This window comes from Zosterops lateralis (genome assembly GCF_965231275.1).
Source record: "Zosterops lateralis genome assembly, chromosome: 9".
Taxonomy (NCBI): Eukaryota; Metazoa; Chordata; class Aves; order Passeriformes; family Zosteropidae; genus Zosterops; species Zosterops lateralis.
Window position 1 is genome coordinate 18,478,716 of NC_139769.1, and position 17,498 is coordinate 18,496,213.

Below are 17,498 nucleotides of genomic sequence, written 5' to 3' on the forward strand. Positions count from 1 at the left end.
GCAGCAACGCCCAGGTGGGCGGGCGCCCCCCGCGCCGGGCCGGGGCCGCCCCGCCGGGCAGGGCAGGGCCGCTCCAGGGCCGGGGTGGGTGCCCCGCGGGACGGCGGCGCTCCCGGGGCCTGCGGCGGGCGGCAGCGGCCACGGAGCGGCGGGGAGGCGGCTGGGTAGCGCTGCTCGGGGGCTCCCCACACCGCCACTGACTGCACCCTCCGCACGGCCCCTGTGCCTCGCCCCCCGTGTGCCCCGTCCCTCTCATTTCCTGGTGGTGGACGGGGAACTGAGCGGGGAGGGTCAAACGTCACCCAGGCTGTGTTTATCCACTCATGGCAATGCCACGGGAGCAGCCAGCCCTGCTGCCCCTGGGGTCACTCTGCTGCCCTGCAGGGAGGGCGAGCCCTTGCCGGGGCCGCACCTTCCCGGCAGTGGCGGCACGTGCTGTCCCCGCACCTTCACCCTTGTCCCCGCAGGCACACACAGCCTCCCCTCCCACCGGGGAGACTCCCCCTAGGGAGCCAGCCAGCAGGGGGGAGTGCTGCGCGAAGGTCAGGGCACTGCCTACCACACGTGGCAATTGTTTAACGCTAGAAACACAATACGGTATCAGGGAAACAAACATTCCCACTGCAACGGGCCTCAAACGAAAGCAGGTATGCTCCATTTCTGGAAGCAACAACAACACCCAAACCAACCGAAGAAACCGACCAGCCAACCAAACCCTGTAACATCTGTTTCTACAGAGCAGTTTCATTTGGCCACGTCTATGATTCCTCAAAATAAGATCACTTTTATCCCCATTTCACAAGGATAGAGGAGTTTAAAGCTAATCTTTGATTTATTTTTTTTTTCCGATGTGCATGTCAGGCAACTTGTTGAGTTCTTCCTCCTCTCCTTAAAACACACCCCAGATCTGCTCTTCATTCTCTTTACAGCACTCATTTTATCCAGTTAGCTTTATTCTCCCCTCTTTAGTATAGCATTATAAATAAATAAACAAATAAATAAATGGGTTTCCCACTCCTATTTACTTTACAAAAAGCCTGGAAAACTCTAAGTATCTTCTGGACACTGGCAGCCCTTTGGGTGCAGTAGAGAATAGGTTTGCCTTTTCCTTTCACATCTCCAGAGATAATGCCTCTCACAAAATAGCATGGAAATTTTTCTTTACCTTGTAATTATTTTATTTCTTTCCATCTCTCTAAATGAACACTTCAGAGATGCCCCGTGGAGAGGTTTTTTTTTTTTTTCCCCTTCTAAGATGTGAAGAAAAAAGGTTGTGGTCTTTTGTGTCTCAAGTGAGAGCTATATTTTGTCAAGTCTCTGCTTCAGCACTATTGCAAAACAATTCTTACTGATTACAATCACCCATGTAAAGCAGCTGAAGTGTTGGCAGGAAAATCAGAAGCAGGATCTCCTTCATTGCTAGTACTTATCTCTAACAAATCCAAGAGTCTTTGGTTCATTTCACTAATACTGACATTGCTGAACAGCTCAGTGGTCTGATGCTAGCTGGGGAGTTTTCTAGTTGTGTTTGCTCCTGACCTACAGCACTATTTACTGTGCAAGTACATTAGGTGCTGGTCATTTTCGCAAGGAATATTTCCATGTACATGAAATAATAAACTGCTTTATGACCAACCACTTAGAGTTTGCCTCCATTTGGTCTAAAGGAGCATTTTCATAGAAGAGACTAGCAGCAGGCACTGCACTCTCCATTATACACATCTTCTGTCTTGTTGCAAGTTGGAAATTCTTGGTTACCCCCATGTAATCTAGCAACTCAAATGAACCTGACACCTGTAGGATTTTTGATCAGTGAAACAAATAAACAGTGACACTATTTAGATTTCATGGAAGTAGAATTTTTTCCTGCAAATGAAGCAAAACTTACTCTGTCAATGCATACAAGTCAGAGAATGGGATTCTGAGACCTAACCATACAGTGCTTTAACTCACAACTCCTCTTATTTCTGTTCCCATGTTTCTTAGAATCAACTTACTGTCTTTAAAGCATGGCGAGTATCAGCCAGTCTGTACTAGCCTGCTGCTGTGTGCCAGCTTTTCCCAGCAGTTTGGGAGAGCTGGCCTTCTGTGGATCACCCATCTGAACCCCAGGTTCTCAGCTGTGGCAAATAGTGCTTTTGTCACCACTGAGCATGTCTATAGCTGAACTTTGTTTCAGGAAAGAAACGGACAAAAAGAGGGGAACATGCAAAGCCTGCATCAGAATACAAGTATTTAATCTTTTCTAAAGTAGAAGTTGTAAGAAATTTTAAGAAGAGGGGTTACACAGCCCAGATATACTTTGGGCTTTTTTTATTAAGTGCTAAGCCTCTGATTTTAATTTTTTTTTCTCTTGCCAGCAGCAGAAACAGAGCAGGGATACGAAAGACTTAACTTTCACTTCTGACATGAAATGCTGTTGAGGCTTGGTTGAGTTATAGGCTTTTGAAAAATTGCCATTAACCTTTTGTTCCTGGTGCTCTTCAGGTAAAATTTGCTCACATGCCAAAGAAATAATTGCACGTGAACTTTCTCAGAAAAGCTCCAGGCACTCACTGCTACCAGAGCAGCTACAGCCTTGTGCTGGGAATGGTTGCCTCGCTGGGAGGGCAAAGGAGGGCAGGGCAGCAGTCGGTGAGAAAAGCCATGTCCTTCAATTTCAAACGGTTCCAGGAACACAACCTGCAATCTAAAACAAAGGATTCCTCCTCCAGCCATTGCAGTAGTTAATCGCCAAGTTTAAAGGGTAAACTGTAAACTCTGAAAGTTCAGCATTCAAATTCTGGCAGTGATGTATTAGGGAGCCTAGAGGTCTCCATGTACTGATACATGGTACAAGCAGCTCCCCACTTTTTCATCAAAACTGCCCCTGATTCATATCAGTTCAAGTACTAGAGAGAAAGACATTCCAGACTTTAATTTGCTGTGTAGTTGTACCTTGAACTCAGTGGGCACTCTTCAATCCCATGCTATTTTTATTCCAGGATCAAGTTCCTCACTCATTGCATATGATAAAGTGATGGTTACAGTCTCACAGCTAGCATATCCCAAAATCTGAATGCCTGATTTAGCTATCCAGATTGCTCATTACACTTAAGCAAGTTCACCTGTCAAATTCATGGGATTTGGGAAAGCCTGAAGTTGCTCTTTTACCTTCTTACTACTTAGGACAGTGCAAAGATTTGTATTTGAATTATTTGCTGCTTCTGCCCTCTTAGTTTGGCTCGACCAAACTCAAAGTAAAGGTGATATAGCCAGTAAATGCCACAAAACATACAAGCTGTTTCTGAAATCTCACAACAGCTTCTCAGATTTTTTTATTTTTTTCCTTTACCCTAGGAGTCATAGTAGCAGAGGTAGTAACTTTTACAGGACACTGTTAAAGCTGAAAGTAGTGCTGCTGATTCCAGTGCCAGGTTCATCAGCATGAGAAAATTTGTGTTGCACGTCTTCAGTGTACTTGTGTCAAGGAGGAAACAAGTGTATACACATGAAAAGGCTGAAGTATGAAAGGGAGAGGTTTTACTGGACTGTTTCTGAAAGGTACATAAGTGAAGAGCCACAGAGTAACTATGTCACTATTTGTCTTCAACCATCCTAATCCAATACGAATTGTCTTGAATTCAAGACTTAATTTAGGGAAGCTTGCTCTGACTACCTCTCCCAAATAGTAGCACTGATGTTGCAGTATGTAATTACAACTTTGTGCATTTCTTCACCAATTTAGGGAAAATGCTCAACTTAAAACATTCACAGTAGTAAAGACGTGCACTGCCTTTCTAATCTATTTGTTCGCAAGTGGATTTACTCTTCAGTGCTCAGTGCTCCTCAGAGAGGGCAGCTACACAGGATCAGCCAGGGTATGGCACAGTGCAGGAGTACCAATGCTCTTTAGGTGTGAGATACACATAATTATAAATGCTGTTAGGAGAAAGCTCTGACCATTAGTCAGACATAGCCTTTGGGCATGGAACTGTAAAGCATAAATAAATAACAAAATGGCCACCATGTGGGCCCAAATGCATTTAAAACTACAAATGAGCTGTTCTTTAGTGAGTCCACTAATTTATTCCAGCCATCTGTATCAGTGTAAACAAAAGCTTGTCTCCTAAAGTGCTTAATAATTTTTAAGATGTAGCAAGAACCACAAGTTTCAACATGATCATCCTGAGGGGGAAAAAATTAAGAAAATCAAACCCACATATTTTCACACCACAAACATCTTATGATAACCCCTATCTTGCAATTCCAAGAAATACTAAAAAGTAAAACTTGTTCCTGGCATGACATATTTTTTCCTATTTAAATTCCACCAAATGTTTCATTAGGATATTTTAGGGGATGGAAAAATCTGGCCATTTTTCCCTGCTCCAGTCTCCAGTGATGACATCTGTAGACAAATTCTATATTTATTACTAAGCCTGAGAATTGCTAAATTGATGTACTGAGTTTGTATTGCTCTGAGAATCTTCTCTGTATGTGCCCCAATTTATTTTCAGGGTCTTCTCATATTGCTGGACCTTAGCTAAGTGAATAATTGAGAAATCTGGGTGTTTATAAGCTAAAAAGTGTACACATTTAGCATGATTGGATACAAGCAATTACAAAGCTCAGATTAAGATGGGATTTTGGACCACTAAGCATGAGGCAGAGAAAGCTGTAAGTACTTTATAGGAAGAGTATGTTGGACTTAATTTTAGAGATTCTGAACAACCACTCAGTTGCATCCAACAAAATGATCATTTCTGGAAAAAAACCTCAAAATCCATTATAATATTTGAAATTTTGAAATCCCTTAGTTACCTCTGAGACATCTCATAGTTGTAGTGGAAGGGGTGTCACATTCATATTTAAGCTCCAGGTGTTAGAAGCAGAGGGTGCTGTGTTCCAGACATATACATCTTTAGGGTGAGAATAGAGAAAAGTAAGTTCTGTTTTGAAGGAAGAGACCATTTGCATTGGGGCCCAATACAGGGTATTATTTGCATCTTCTACATTCCCTGTGGCAGCAAATTTCTGACAAGGACGAGGTCTGACCTTTGAGTGAGACCTGGTTTGGAGCCATTTCATTGTGCAGCAGTAGAGTAGGAAAAGTGATACCAGGTTCATGCAAGAGTCCTGTAAATGTCAAGTGGTGGGATGCAGTGTTAACTGACCTTCCAGTCCTCCCTCCCCTGGACAGAGAAGGCACTGGAGTCTCCAAGAAGTCAGACTGCCAAGCTGTTATAGAATGGGTTTATTACATAGCTAGCTTCTAGCAACAGCAGGTATTTCTTCATTCAGGTGAATGTTAGAGATGGTGAGTTACTGCTGAGCTTAAAACTATGCAAAGTTAACTGTTTCTATGCTTGCAGTTCCAAAGGGAAGCATGCAATGAGATCAGAGGAAGATCTGATCTCAGCCTCCAAAATAGACAGACACCACCAATATATTCACTGAACTATTGGGATGAATTCATCTCAGCATCAGCAGGAGATTTATTTATTTTAAGGGATCATGTAATTTTGTTGCTTTTCAGAAATACTAACATGGTACAAACCAGCCTCTTGAATTATTTACAAAATAATACTAGTTTTTAACTATTGATCTCTATAGTTGCAGCATTACTCATTTCAACTTTGATAGCTTTCCAAATGCCTCATAAAACAAACATTTGACAAACAAAATGGCTACTGTTCCCTTTTTAAAATTACTATTTCTTAAAGAAAAACTGCCACCAGGGTAACATCCTTGAAACAAACTTTGTGTTTGTGTCATTCTAAATTTAGTAGTTCAAAAAGGAACAAAGAGGTTGTGTTTTTCTAAAAAAAATAGAGTAAGTGATAGTAATTCAATGTCCTTATAAAAAATTGCAATTAGTCCTTTGTTTCTGCAGTACATTCTTTTCTCTCATGGTTGAAATCCCAGCTTTGGAAAATGACTGGGGACCCCGTGGACAGATAACTGGGGGTGGTACAGTTAGAGGAAACTGGGGACTTTTATTAGCATCTTAACAGGAGTTCTAACAGTAGGGAAATTATAGGGTAAATCACACTTGCTGATCCCTGGATGAAAAATGGCTGGCATGACCTGAAACCTATTCCACAATGATTCCCCATCACCTGCTAACGGGGTTGGAATGGAGGATGAAGCAGAAACAAGACGCTGTGGCGTCCGCAAGATTTGTGGAAATCCTTTCAGGGAGGGGAACTTGATGGTGCTTTTCAGCTGATAAACCATATATCACCTGTCAGCCAGGGGAGATAGGGGATGTCCAACTGCTGAGCCAGCAACTGTGGTGAAATCCCTCTCCTTAGATGAACTTGCATCATTAAAGCCTAATAACAATATGAACGCACTCCTGCAGCCCAAAGTTCCCCACCTCCCAGGTGTGATCACCCCTCACTGGACATGTGCTCTATATTCTCTTTGACTGTATCTTCAAAAGGGAAGTAAGAGAATTTGACACCCAACAGCAACAAAGATATGTTACCAACCACAGTCCCTTGAGCTCCACCTAAACACAAAGAAATGGTATAAAAGTAAGAATGGTGGAGTAGTTAGGGAAGACTCCATCTCAACTGCTGGGATCAGTCAACAGGCTGAACTAGTCTTCTCCCCCATGGAATGTTTAATGGGTAAGAATCATACTCTGTGCATGCTGAACATTTTATTCCTCCAAATATATTTTTGCAGACAGACACTTACCGACACCCTTCCAACCTTAACTTATCCCGATTTTATATTAATAGTGTTATTTTGTAAACTGTTAGTGTGAGTCCTTTGTGGACACTGGCAGTTGCTGGCAGCAGGTCACATACTCAAATGAAGGGAAAGACCTGAAGGGTCTCTCTTACACTGCTGGTGTTTCCCTATGTCAGTTGAACCACCCTCCAATCCAGCAGGATTGCTCGGGGAAGGATTCCCCAAATGGTCCCCTGACAGACTGGTCAGGCACGAGGGTCTCAGCTTTCCTGGGGCACTGACAAATTAAACACTAAGAATCAAGTAAACCTCCCCACACTAAGGGTTCAGGAAGTCAACCCTTCATGTGACACCAGCCTTACTTGGTAATAATACCCACTGATCAACAGCAGCAGTTTTAGGCTAGGTTAGTACCTTTAGAACATCTCCAACTATGCACTGAGACCAAACAAAAAAATCTGCTAGTCATTTGAAAACCTATTATTAAAGCACTAATGAGAGCATTACAAAAGAAAAACCATAGCAAATGATAGGAGCTGCATGCTAGTCTCATCATAAATCAGCATGGTAGCCAGGTCTACCAGAGAGGTCTTTGGTTTAACAGAAACAGCAAAACAGAAATAAAGAGGGAGTACACTATTTCTTGCTTAGAAATGATGATTTACAGGTTACCTTGGTTGTTTAGCTATGTTAAAACACGTATTAGTTCCATATCCTTAGACATCTTCCCATTTAGGTATTATAGCACACAAAAATCAACATTTTCTCTTTCCATGTTGACTTCAATACATACTGGATTGCCATTAAAACAACAAACCTTTCCTCTCTCCACCAGTGTTGTACATAAACGTTAACAAGACTTTGCATATTTTTTAACTGTACTCTTTACATGCCTGCAAGTTGCTTCCTACAGCATTCCATTTACATGGAAAAGATTCTTTTTCACTATCCTGTAACTTCAGCAGTTGTGGCCATACACACAGTGAAATGTATTGTTTCTATTGCAAGATTTAAACATAATTAAAAGACTATTTATTGAATATCATTTTCTAATAGAGGCAATTGTCTTTTACAGATCTTTACAAACCTCAATTATAACTTGAATTTTATAGTAGTATTTAACAGCCATCAACACTAACAGACACAGATATTTTACATGGATGCTTTGTTTAGGCTAAGAAATGAAATATTGCTGAAGAAAAAAGTTCTATATTGCTTTACATTTAATAAAAATTTGCTGTAAATTTTGCTGTATTTGTATCATAGTACTTGTGATGGAAATTAAATAGAAGCCCCCAAAGCACTAACCACCACTTCTTTTGCTCTCTAGATTGCATCAAATAGGGCAAAAGAAACAAACACTTAAACAGGTTTTCCATGGGACAGTTCAAGAAAATCTCATCCTGAGAGAGAATTTCATCTCTTCCCTACTTTGCTATATAGATGATTTTTACCCAGGACCTTTACAGTGCATAGAAGAAAGCAAATTTCCACTTATAATCTCAGGTGCAGCTGTAGCCCCCAACTGCTGGTGTGAGATGATGTATAAAGACCATTCACAATCTCAGCTGTTGACTGGAGAACTGATGCTCAAATAATATAAATGACTTCTGGTGCCTCCCCATGTCCTTGCTGAAGCACTAGGCTAATGGCAAGATGGCAAGCCGGTCATCTGTCTTGGACAGTTTTGAGCGAGTTCCTGAAGCTATTTCTGAACCAGTGAAATAGGCTAACTTTACAATCAGCAACAGTTATTGCCTTCTTAGCAAGGTCAAAGTGAATAGAAAAATTAATTCCTAGCCAAGGTCCCTGCAAAATATGGGCAAGACATTAGTTCACTGCCATCCTAGCCTAAGGTAGCAATTGTCAATAGGACAAACAGTCTGCATCATCATTTTCTCTCTAATTTAATCAAGGTCATATTAGATCACTACATCAAATCAAGCAGAATCAATTTGATTAAAAAAAAATCTGAGCTAAACCAGATTCCTTTTGGAAATTAACCCTTTACAACAAACATTATCCATCAATGTAGGGCATCTTATTTCCACTGAAAATTACTACTGCTACAGAACACACATCATGATTTAAAGAAAATTTTCCCCCACCAAATAAAAGATTACATTACCTAATCTCATGCTTAAATTTGTGTTTCTTCACTGTGTATTTCATATGTCTCATGCTGCAAAACAACAATTTTCACAGAAACGGAAAGATATATCTGACAAAAGAAGTAGTACTGTATTATGCTGGGTGTCATTTAATTCACACAAATTTAACCTCTAACAAGAGAAAAAATAAACAAATCATGGTGCTGTGGAACTGCCCACTTCTTACACCATATAAAAGGTTTTATATTCTTTTGCCCTTTTTTTCCCTTTTGATTTATTAGTTTTGTTAGGGTTTTGTGTTTTTTAAGATTATGTCCAGTAGAGCTCCTTCCCAAAAATGCAAATGAATTATCACTTTAATTGCAGTATGTACATGTCCAAGATTTTACTCTAACTGCACAATAATCTATTGCTATGGCAACTTTTGGCTATGCTGCATTCTACCTTCCTGCAGAATGCTTAGATGGACTACTGCCACAACAGCCAACCAGGAAAGTGTGATCCTCGCCTGGCTGGGCCACAGGTATAGTCCTTTTAACCCACACAGCAAATTCCTGCTTTAAGAATTCCAAGAATTGGAAAGACCCCTCCCATATGTCTCCTAAAACCTACATCAGTGGCTTCTATAGCCAAACCATTTTTATTTAAGCTTGTCAAATACTGACAATGAGATCATATGCATTACATTACATATTACATTACATACATAGGTAATTCTACACCTCTTGCAGAGAGAACCTATGTCACTGGATATTTGTTATAAGCCTGAAAGGAGCAGAATATCGTAGAACTTAAAAGGCCTTTTTATTTTTTAATCTTTTTTCTCAATTACAGAAGAAATTAATCATAATCCTACAAGCAAAGGAATTGTATATACAAAAGTCAATACAGCCTGACTGAGGAGCTCCCACGCACAGAGCCAGAGCTGCAGTTGAACCCCATTGTAACAGCCTGGCTGGGCCATCTGTTTGGTGTACACTTGTTTATGACTCTCCCATCGTGTCCTCAAACTACCAGCCCTGAGTTTGGATTATGTGCTTTGCAAGTACTTGCCAGCCATTTAAAGATGAGCTCCCCCCTGCTCCCAGTAAAGCCATGGGAACACAAGTTTCCTCAGATCTGATTTTGTGCCACTTGAGTAACGTGCCACCAAGCAAGTACTACTCACTAGAGATGTAGTTGTGATCTTGTGAGGGATGAGCCTTGGCAGCAGCAGGATAGATTTAGAAGGATGCAGACAGACTATGGCAGAGAGAGACCTATCTGCTTTTGTTACTTCCAGTAAGTACTACTCCTTTTAAGTCTGTCCCTCCACTTCATCCTACTTGCACAGAATGAAACGGAGTAGACTAGAAACATTTATGACTAAGTGTAACCTCAAAGTGTTTTGGAATAGGCAGAATACACTTGGGACTTACGTGCCGAAAGTTCTTTATAGATCTATGAATTTTGGTAAGTTGTATTGTAGGGTTTATTTTTCCTTTTACAGTGGAAATAAAGCACTCAACAAAACTAAAAATGCATAGATTCCTTTTGGTCACAACACATTTGGTAGGAGGAGAACACAGTTTGCCATTTAGAATTGCTACAACCTAATTTATTTTTTAATATAAAATTTAGGACTCTTATCCATGGATTGTGGCTTTTAATTTCAAAATCAGTTATGGGGGGTGTTTTATCTATCAACTATAAGATGTTGAATCTTTTAGCACCAAGATATTGTAGTGAAACACTACTTTAGATTTAAAAATCTTTATATCACTTTATAGATGAATTTGTAATTTCCTTTTGCCCATGATTGAAGGGAATTTAGTTTTTTTCAAAGCATATCTACTACAGCAGAATGTCTGTTTAGGTGTTTGATGATAATTAGCAAGAAAATTAGCCTGCTAGAAATATTATTCATCAAAATACCATTGAGTCCTAGGGAGATAGCAAACCCCTGTTGGAAAGTTTCTCAGAGACAGGCTACTTGGTTGCATCAGGTTTAAATCACATGAAGTATTGATTAAAGTCTTTCTCAATTAACTATTGCCAACTTAAAAGGTAAACCAGACCCTCCATGTCTCATTTTAAAGGAGCATCTAGGTCCAGATTCTCAACTCTGTTAGGGCTGTTTTACTACACCACAGCAGCCTAGAGGCTGCCAACTAAATTTGCAGTTGCTATTCTACCATATCAAATACAAAGAGAAGAAAAAAGTAGTGAAAATATCAATCTATTTGAGCGAAGCTTTAGTACATAACACCTCAATTCCTACTTGAGTAAATGAGCATCTGGAATTTCTACTATACAGATACCACTTCTTTTATCAATATACACTCACAGTAGATTTAGGGGGGTTTTTTATTCATAACTTTTTTGAAGTGCCCCAAGAAGACCTCTGGGGCTGCATATGCTTCTTTTACCTTTAATATACCTTTCCCTGTTTTTTTATCCCCTCCCCTTCCCTCTATTCTACCACCTGTTCTTCATTCTCTTTCCTCACTTGCCCATGTTCCATGTGGGACTTAAGCTTTGAACTGTGTCATAGCATCAGGAGCTTTTTGTTTTCTTACTCTTCTGTGATGAACTGTTTATCTTTGAGTAGAAAGTCAGGCTAGTTTTTGTTACTTTTCAAGCAGAGTATGGCTGCTTTTTGCAGTATTTATTTTATTAAATAATGGGTCTGCAGAACACAAAGCCGACTTTTAAACCAAAGTAAATCTTAGGATGTTAAGGAGAACAATCACATTCTGTCTGATTGATCCTGAGTCTTAAGGCATGGACTACATCTGCTATAAGAATTATTCTCCTTCTTGGAAAAAAGCCAGAGGACTGGAAAATTTTAAAAAAGAAGAAAGAAAGAAAACCAAAACATGTAACCAAGCATCCTTAATAAAAAGTGAAATTCCAAACTCTTCAAATCAGTTGTAAACCATACCTCTAGAATGAAGTTCTCTAAAGCAGTAAGATTTCAGCAGAAACTAAAGAACCAAATAAAGAGATCCTCTCCTCACACTGGAAAAAGCCTTTCATCTACCAAGGACCTGTTCCTGCTCACCTTGAGCTTTATAAGCTTTTTTTGTGCCTCCTAGGCACTAATTGATTTCATTGAGAGCAGGTGACTTAAATTAGCAAATTTAGCTCCAATTCATGACTAAATATGGAAATGCCTGTCAGAGGCAGTGACTGTTTTGTATTTGTTGTAATCTCTCCCTCCCCTGGGGCACAGTAGATGGAAAATAGAGATTGAGATTTTTTTTTTAATTTTTTTTTTTTTTTAATATGAGAATCTTAGAGGAGGATAAGCCCCCTGTGCTCTCCCCTGAGACCCTGCCCCTTGCTCGAAGGGGCCTTGCTCCAGAGCTTCCATGCAGTGAGTGTACGATACAGCAGCTCCATATTCCTGACTCACCACCTCCAAAGGGAGTGTAGGTGGCATTAGCAGAGATCCATGTGATTGCGTGAGCCAGGTGAATGCTGCTGAATAGCTGTTTTTTGTGCATTATTCCCAAACTCTACCCACAGAACCCAGTGGGATAATGTGGATCACAGTATTGCTCCATGGTTGTACAGAGATGTAGCACCCATTGATTCTTCCTGTGTCTTCTTAGGATGTTTGTACTCATCACTCTTCAAACTACATGATGGGACCTGTAGTAATCTACTTCCCCTTTTATGTCTCTTTTCACACTATAAACATCTTTTGAGAGCCTTTGTTTGCCTTCTTAATAATATAATAATTAAAACTAAAGTGCGAAATGTTTTTTTAAGAACAGCAAGAAGATTATTTTATTTCATTGAATCATAGCATCGATTATTTTACCATCTGCTTCTTCTCATCTCATAGATTTGGCTATAGGTGCACTTGTACAACCTCTACATGGTGGTACCAGAAACATCCATGGTTTTACCCTGGCTGCCCTCATTGTGCAATAAAAATATGGATCATTCAAAATTCCATGTGTATATAAATAGCCCTTACAAATGCTGGTTTTAAGGAGGAGTTTCCTGTGGTGTTTCATATGCAATTGTCTTCAAGTATGTGGGATAGCAGAATCTCTCTGCCTCACCTTGCATCTTCCTGTTCTCCAAAGGATTGCCACATGCTGGACAACTGAGAAGGTATTGGTGAATAATTATGAATGCCCTTTTGTGCCAGCACTTTTCCAGTCTTTTATTTATTTATTTGAAGATTATTGCAGATACACTATCAAGGAATGACACTGTTCATCTGGTATATTTGGCACAAACAGAAAATGTGACTTAAGGCTTTCTGATAAATTCTATAAAATGGATTACTTGAGCGGAAGAATGTGTTATCTATGGATATTTACCCATGAAACTAGAGACTAAAATTCTGATTAGACATGTATCTTTTCCAATATATTTCTATCAGTGCACTGATTTGGCAAATATTTAGACCCAAAGGTCAGGGCTGTTCATAAGTCCCATTGATTTGAAAGTTGAATGTCTGCCCAAGATTAAACACAAAGAGGAATGCTTTCCTAAATCAATTTATTTAAGTCTGTATGTAAGTGCTCTGTTGAATCAGGGCCTAAAGTCAGCAACATATCAGGAAAGATAATGAGTTTGGGCCAAATATGTGTATTAACAGCCAAAACATACAATGAGACAAGGAACATAATTATTACTTGGATTTGAACCAAGATCCCTAAATGTATAAGTTAACCAGATCTTAAAATTTCATTTCTTTCGAAGCTCTTAGCTTAAATCTAAATGGTGAGACAGGTTACATTTACTTGTGCACACTGGGATGGCCCTTCTCTTCTGCTCTGCATCTGGATCTGCTTCCCAGAGAGGTCACAATGTTAGCAGGGAAGACAGTGCCTGCTTGAGTTTATCTTGCTAGGATGGAGCAGAAGATATACCTAAACTCCAGGACTGGGAAGGGTTCTGGACCCCACAAGCTTGGGGTTGAAATCTTTTGTTTTCTGCAGTGTCTTCAAACAGAAGTTTATTTTGAGTTTCTGTATAAAGCGAGTAGAAAGTCATTCTAACAAACACAGAAGATTATGGATCTGGCAGAGCAAAATGTAGATCAAAATGGTTTTAATCATTATTCCCTGTTTTAATTACTACTTGACACATTATCTCTATTGTCCTTCTACAAGTCTGTCTTTTGAATGAAATATTAACAGCGAGTTACAGCTGAAAATATATGCAGTCTAGAAAGAAAATGGCTTTGAACTATTTGAAATGATTTATTGTCCACATTTCTTTATGAATATTTATTTGCCGTAGTGAAAGCAATTCAATAAAGAGAAAACATGAGGACCAGTTAACTGAACATTTGCATACTCTAACAGTTAAAAAAAGGGAAAGAAAAATAGTATGCTGCATTAGAATGGTGTTAATGTTTGGTTTTCCTGTTTCCTGTAGTTCATTAACATGCAAGATTCAGATCCTGAAGAGGAGATATAAAAATAGTCTACAAGTATGTGTCCCCAGCCTTTATATATTCCCATTCAGAAGGAAATAAACATGTTTGTAGACGGATTTTCAAGGCCAGGGTGGAGACTATAATTTTGTTTCCCTACTGCTTCAGGTAGCTGGCTGTAAATCTTGCTTTTTGCATCATATGTAATCTGTGTCCTCATCTTGTCAGGACCAGAGGTCCCTCATTCCCTGGCACTCCTCAGAGGACCAGCAGGCATACCTGGCTATCAAAACGAGACATGAGCACACTGATTATTTTACTGTTTAAGCATGGCTGTGTGCACCAAAACCAAGACCACACACAGTGATGCCTCCTCCATCCTCAGTGGAGGAGCAGAGTTTTTTCGTGGTAGGCACTCTTGTTTCTCCCTGCTTGAATTAATTTCATCGACCAAAAAGTGTGTTACGTGTTAGACTTGGAATGAACTTTGTTCCTCAGAGCTTCTTAGTGATGTTCTGATACCCAGTCACAGATGGGGCCTTGACAGATTTTGTACTGATTTTCATGATTCCTTCTCTCTCTCTCTCTCTCTCTTTTTTTTTTTTTTTTTTTTTTTTTTTTAAATTTTTTTTTTAAATTTTTTTTTTAAATTTTTAATTTTTTTTAGCAGGACTGCTGCTGCTGCTTGAGAATTCACATGCAAATGGAGTTGTTCACTGGCACTGTTTCACAAGGAAGCGTGGTTGGTTGTTTTTAGAACTGATAAACTGAATAGTATATCAAAGTGTATTTGGAAAAGAATAATCCTAATATAAAATAGTTCTTGAGAAGGATGGTTACAGTAGTAAAACACAGACTTTGGACAAGTACAGAATTCTCTATGCATCAATATTCCATTCTGAGTAAGAATGATAGTAATACTATTTATTTATAGTAATTATTATGATTATTATCTACATGAAAGCTAGCTGTGAGGCTAAATCATTAATATTTTCAAATTATTTCACAGTCCTTAAATAGAATTTTTCCTGAGAGTACTAAATATAATAATTTTCTCTGTATGCCTATTTTATTTTCCTTTGAAAAAAACACTGTGTTGTTCTCTTTACATTTGTCTACATAAAACATTTTAAAATTTCAGCTGTTGAGCTTTTCTAGAAGTTAATAACAAGAAAATTTGACATTATTGTATTTATTGCTTATTTCTTCCTCTTTTGTCATAGTCTTTTATCCTCACATAGATATCACAATATCATTATCATCTGGGAGCTGGTTACTACATGTACAAATAGAGAAGTTGAGACCTACACTTGCTGTTTAGTTCCTTGCCTGAATTTGGAGTTGACAAGTAACCACACACTGGTTCTCTGAAGTCAGAGCTCTCTTGATGTACCACTATGAATGTATTTTGTGTTCAGGGAGTTTAAGTTGCACACAGTTAGATGCTACCCCATAGTACATGCCTGGATATATCTGTAAGTTCTCAAATCGGTTTTTTTTCTTCTGCAGTTTACCAGGTTCTACATTTATTGGCAAATGTGTATCAGTTACTCACAACTGAAGCTACCCAGATCCATTTCCTCTAGTTGTTATCTGTTGGATAGCTAGACTCTAATGGCTGAAATCTACATCTACCAGCATAAAAGCCACAGGATTTGACACCGGTGTCTTGTGGTTCCAATCAGCCTCCTGGTATTATAGTAGTACTTTTATTTAACTGTGTTTCTACTGAGTTCAGCATGCTCAGCCACACTGGCTGTTTTGCATAGCATCTGCACTGTATATTGTGATAACTGAAAACTCAATACAGCCCGGAGGCAGTAGCACACCAGGCCAGGAGTGGGCTGGGGCATAACTCAGAAGAATAAGGCAGGCAGGCAGCAAGCAGGGCTGAGCCAGCCCCGACACATCTCCAGCAGTAGTCGAGCTGGGTCAGGCATCCAGCTGGGGGTTCCATGCCGTGTGGCAGCTCTGGGAGCAGCAAACACCCAGTGCAGTGCCTGGGATGTCCCTCCATCTGCCACCATGGGGCTGTCATCTGGGAGCACAGACTGTAGGCAGAGTCCGAGGCTCACCTGGAAAATGACAGGGACAGATCAAAACCAGATTCGTGGCCACCCACTCCACTGACAGCTTCCATTCTGCACATGCCCTTCCCAGGGTGGTTCCTGTTCCTAAAATGTCATCAAGGAATTAGCAGAGAATAGGTCAGATACTTTTTCTAGTGTTTCAGAAGTGTAACATATATCAACAAATGTCACTTGCTATTTGAATGCTCATAATTAGAATTAAAACAAATTACTTATATTAAATGACTGGAGTAAGCTACAGCATTTCTTCCTATTAGCCTATGTAGAAAGAAAAAAATGCCTGGAGTGTAAAAAGGAGAAAAGAAGAAATAATGAAGAAACAACTTGTGGCATGAGACAAGTAGGTCTCTGCAGTGAGACTCACAAGCTTTTCATGTCAGTAGCACACCTTAGCTGATGGGATGGTTTGAAGGAGTGAGATGTGTCTGTACCTTGTAGCAGCTCCCCCAGAAAGTTGCTGATGTTAGGTTGTCTCCACAGGCTGAAGATCAACAGCTTTCCATGAGTCATTTGGTGAGGAAGGAAGGAAGGTGGACTAGTCCAGGAAACTTGGGCTGTAGGGCTGTAAAATTGAGAGAGGTTGAAACATTCCACCCATTAGTGTTCTCCCTTAAATGTATACTTGTATAAGAGATTAAGCCAACCAATAAGTCTTTATCAACACACTTAAAACCACCCTGAGGAGCAGATCACACTGATTCCTGCCTTCTCTGGTGTTCTGGCCTTGCTCTCCATCCTGCCCCTATTTGCCAGCCCCAGCAGTTCAGCTCCCAGCCTCCTTCCCAAAGCCAGGGAAATGCCCTGCTGAGCCCTTGCAGGACACCCCACACCATGTCACAGGGTTTCACCCACCACAGGCTCTGTGCCACCTCTTATGCCCGAGCTCTGCCCTCCAAACGCCAGTGCCTCCAGGGCACAGGTACAGAGGGCAGGAGTGGGAATCTGGGCACTTGTTCATGTTTTTATCTCCAGACTCTCTGCTTGAAGTGCGGCCTTTTAGGGCTCTACTAGGTCTCTGCATTAGAGATTATGTATATTTCCTGCTCATGGCATAGTGTTAGTTAATAACTTCTAAAGTTCTTTTAAATTCTCAGGCAGTGGCATCTATTATTTCCCTCTGACTCTTCTCTTACCTTTTTCTTCTTCTATTTAGTATAAGGAGTCATCAGTGGTGAACTGATTATAAGAAACTAATTTACATCATCAGTTCAGTAGTAGGACATACTTCTT

The 17,498-nt window shown here is 40.0% G+C and overlaps 1 long non-coding RNA gene across 1 annotated transcript in view; it reads right to left on the reverse strand.

Annotated features, from left to right (window-relative positions):
• Positions 1-15,994: 15,994 nt before the first annotated feature.
• Positions 15,995-17,498, reverse strand: part of LOC310912741 — a 38,986-nt gene continuing 37,482 nt past the window's right edge. Inside the window, exons 2-3 of the long non-coding RNA XR_014590707.1 lie at positions 16,700-16,830; positions 15,995-16,253 (exon numbers count right to left, since the gene is read on the reverse strand). This is a non-coding gene — a long non-coding RNA (uncharacterized lncRNA). The remainder of the gene's footprint in view (positions 16,254-16,699; positions 16,831-17,498) is intronic.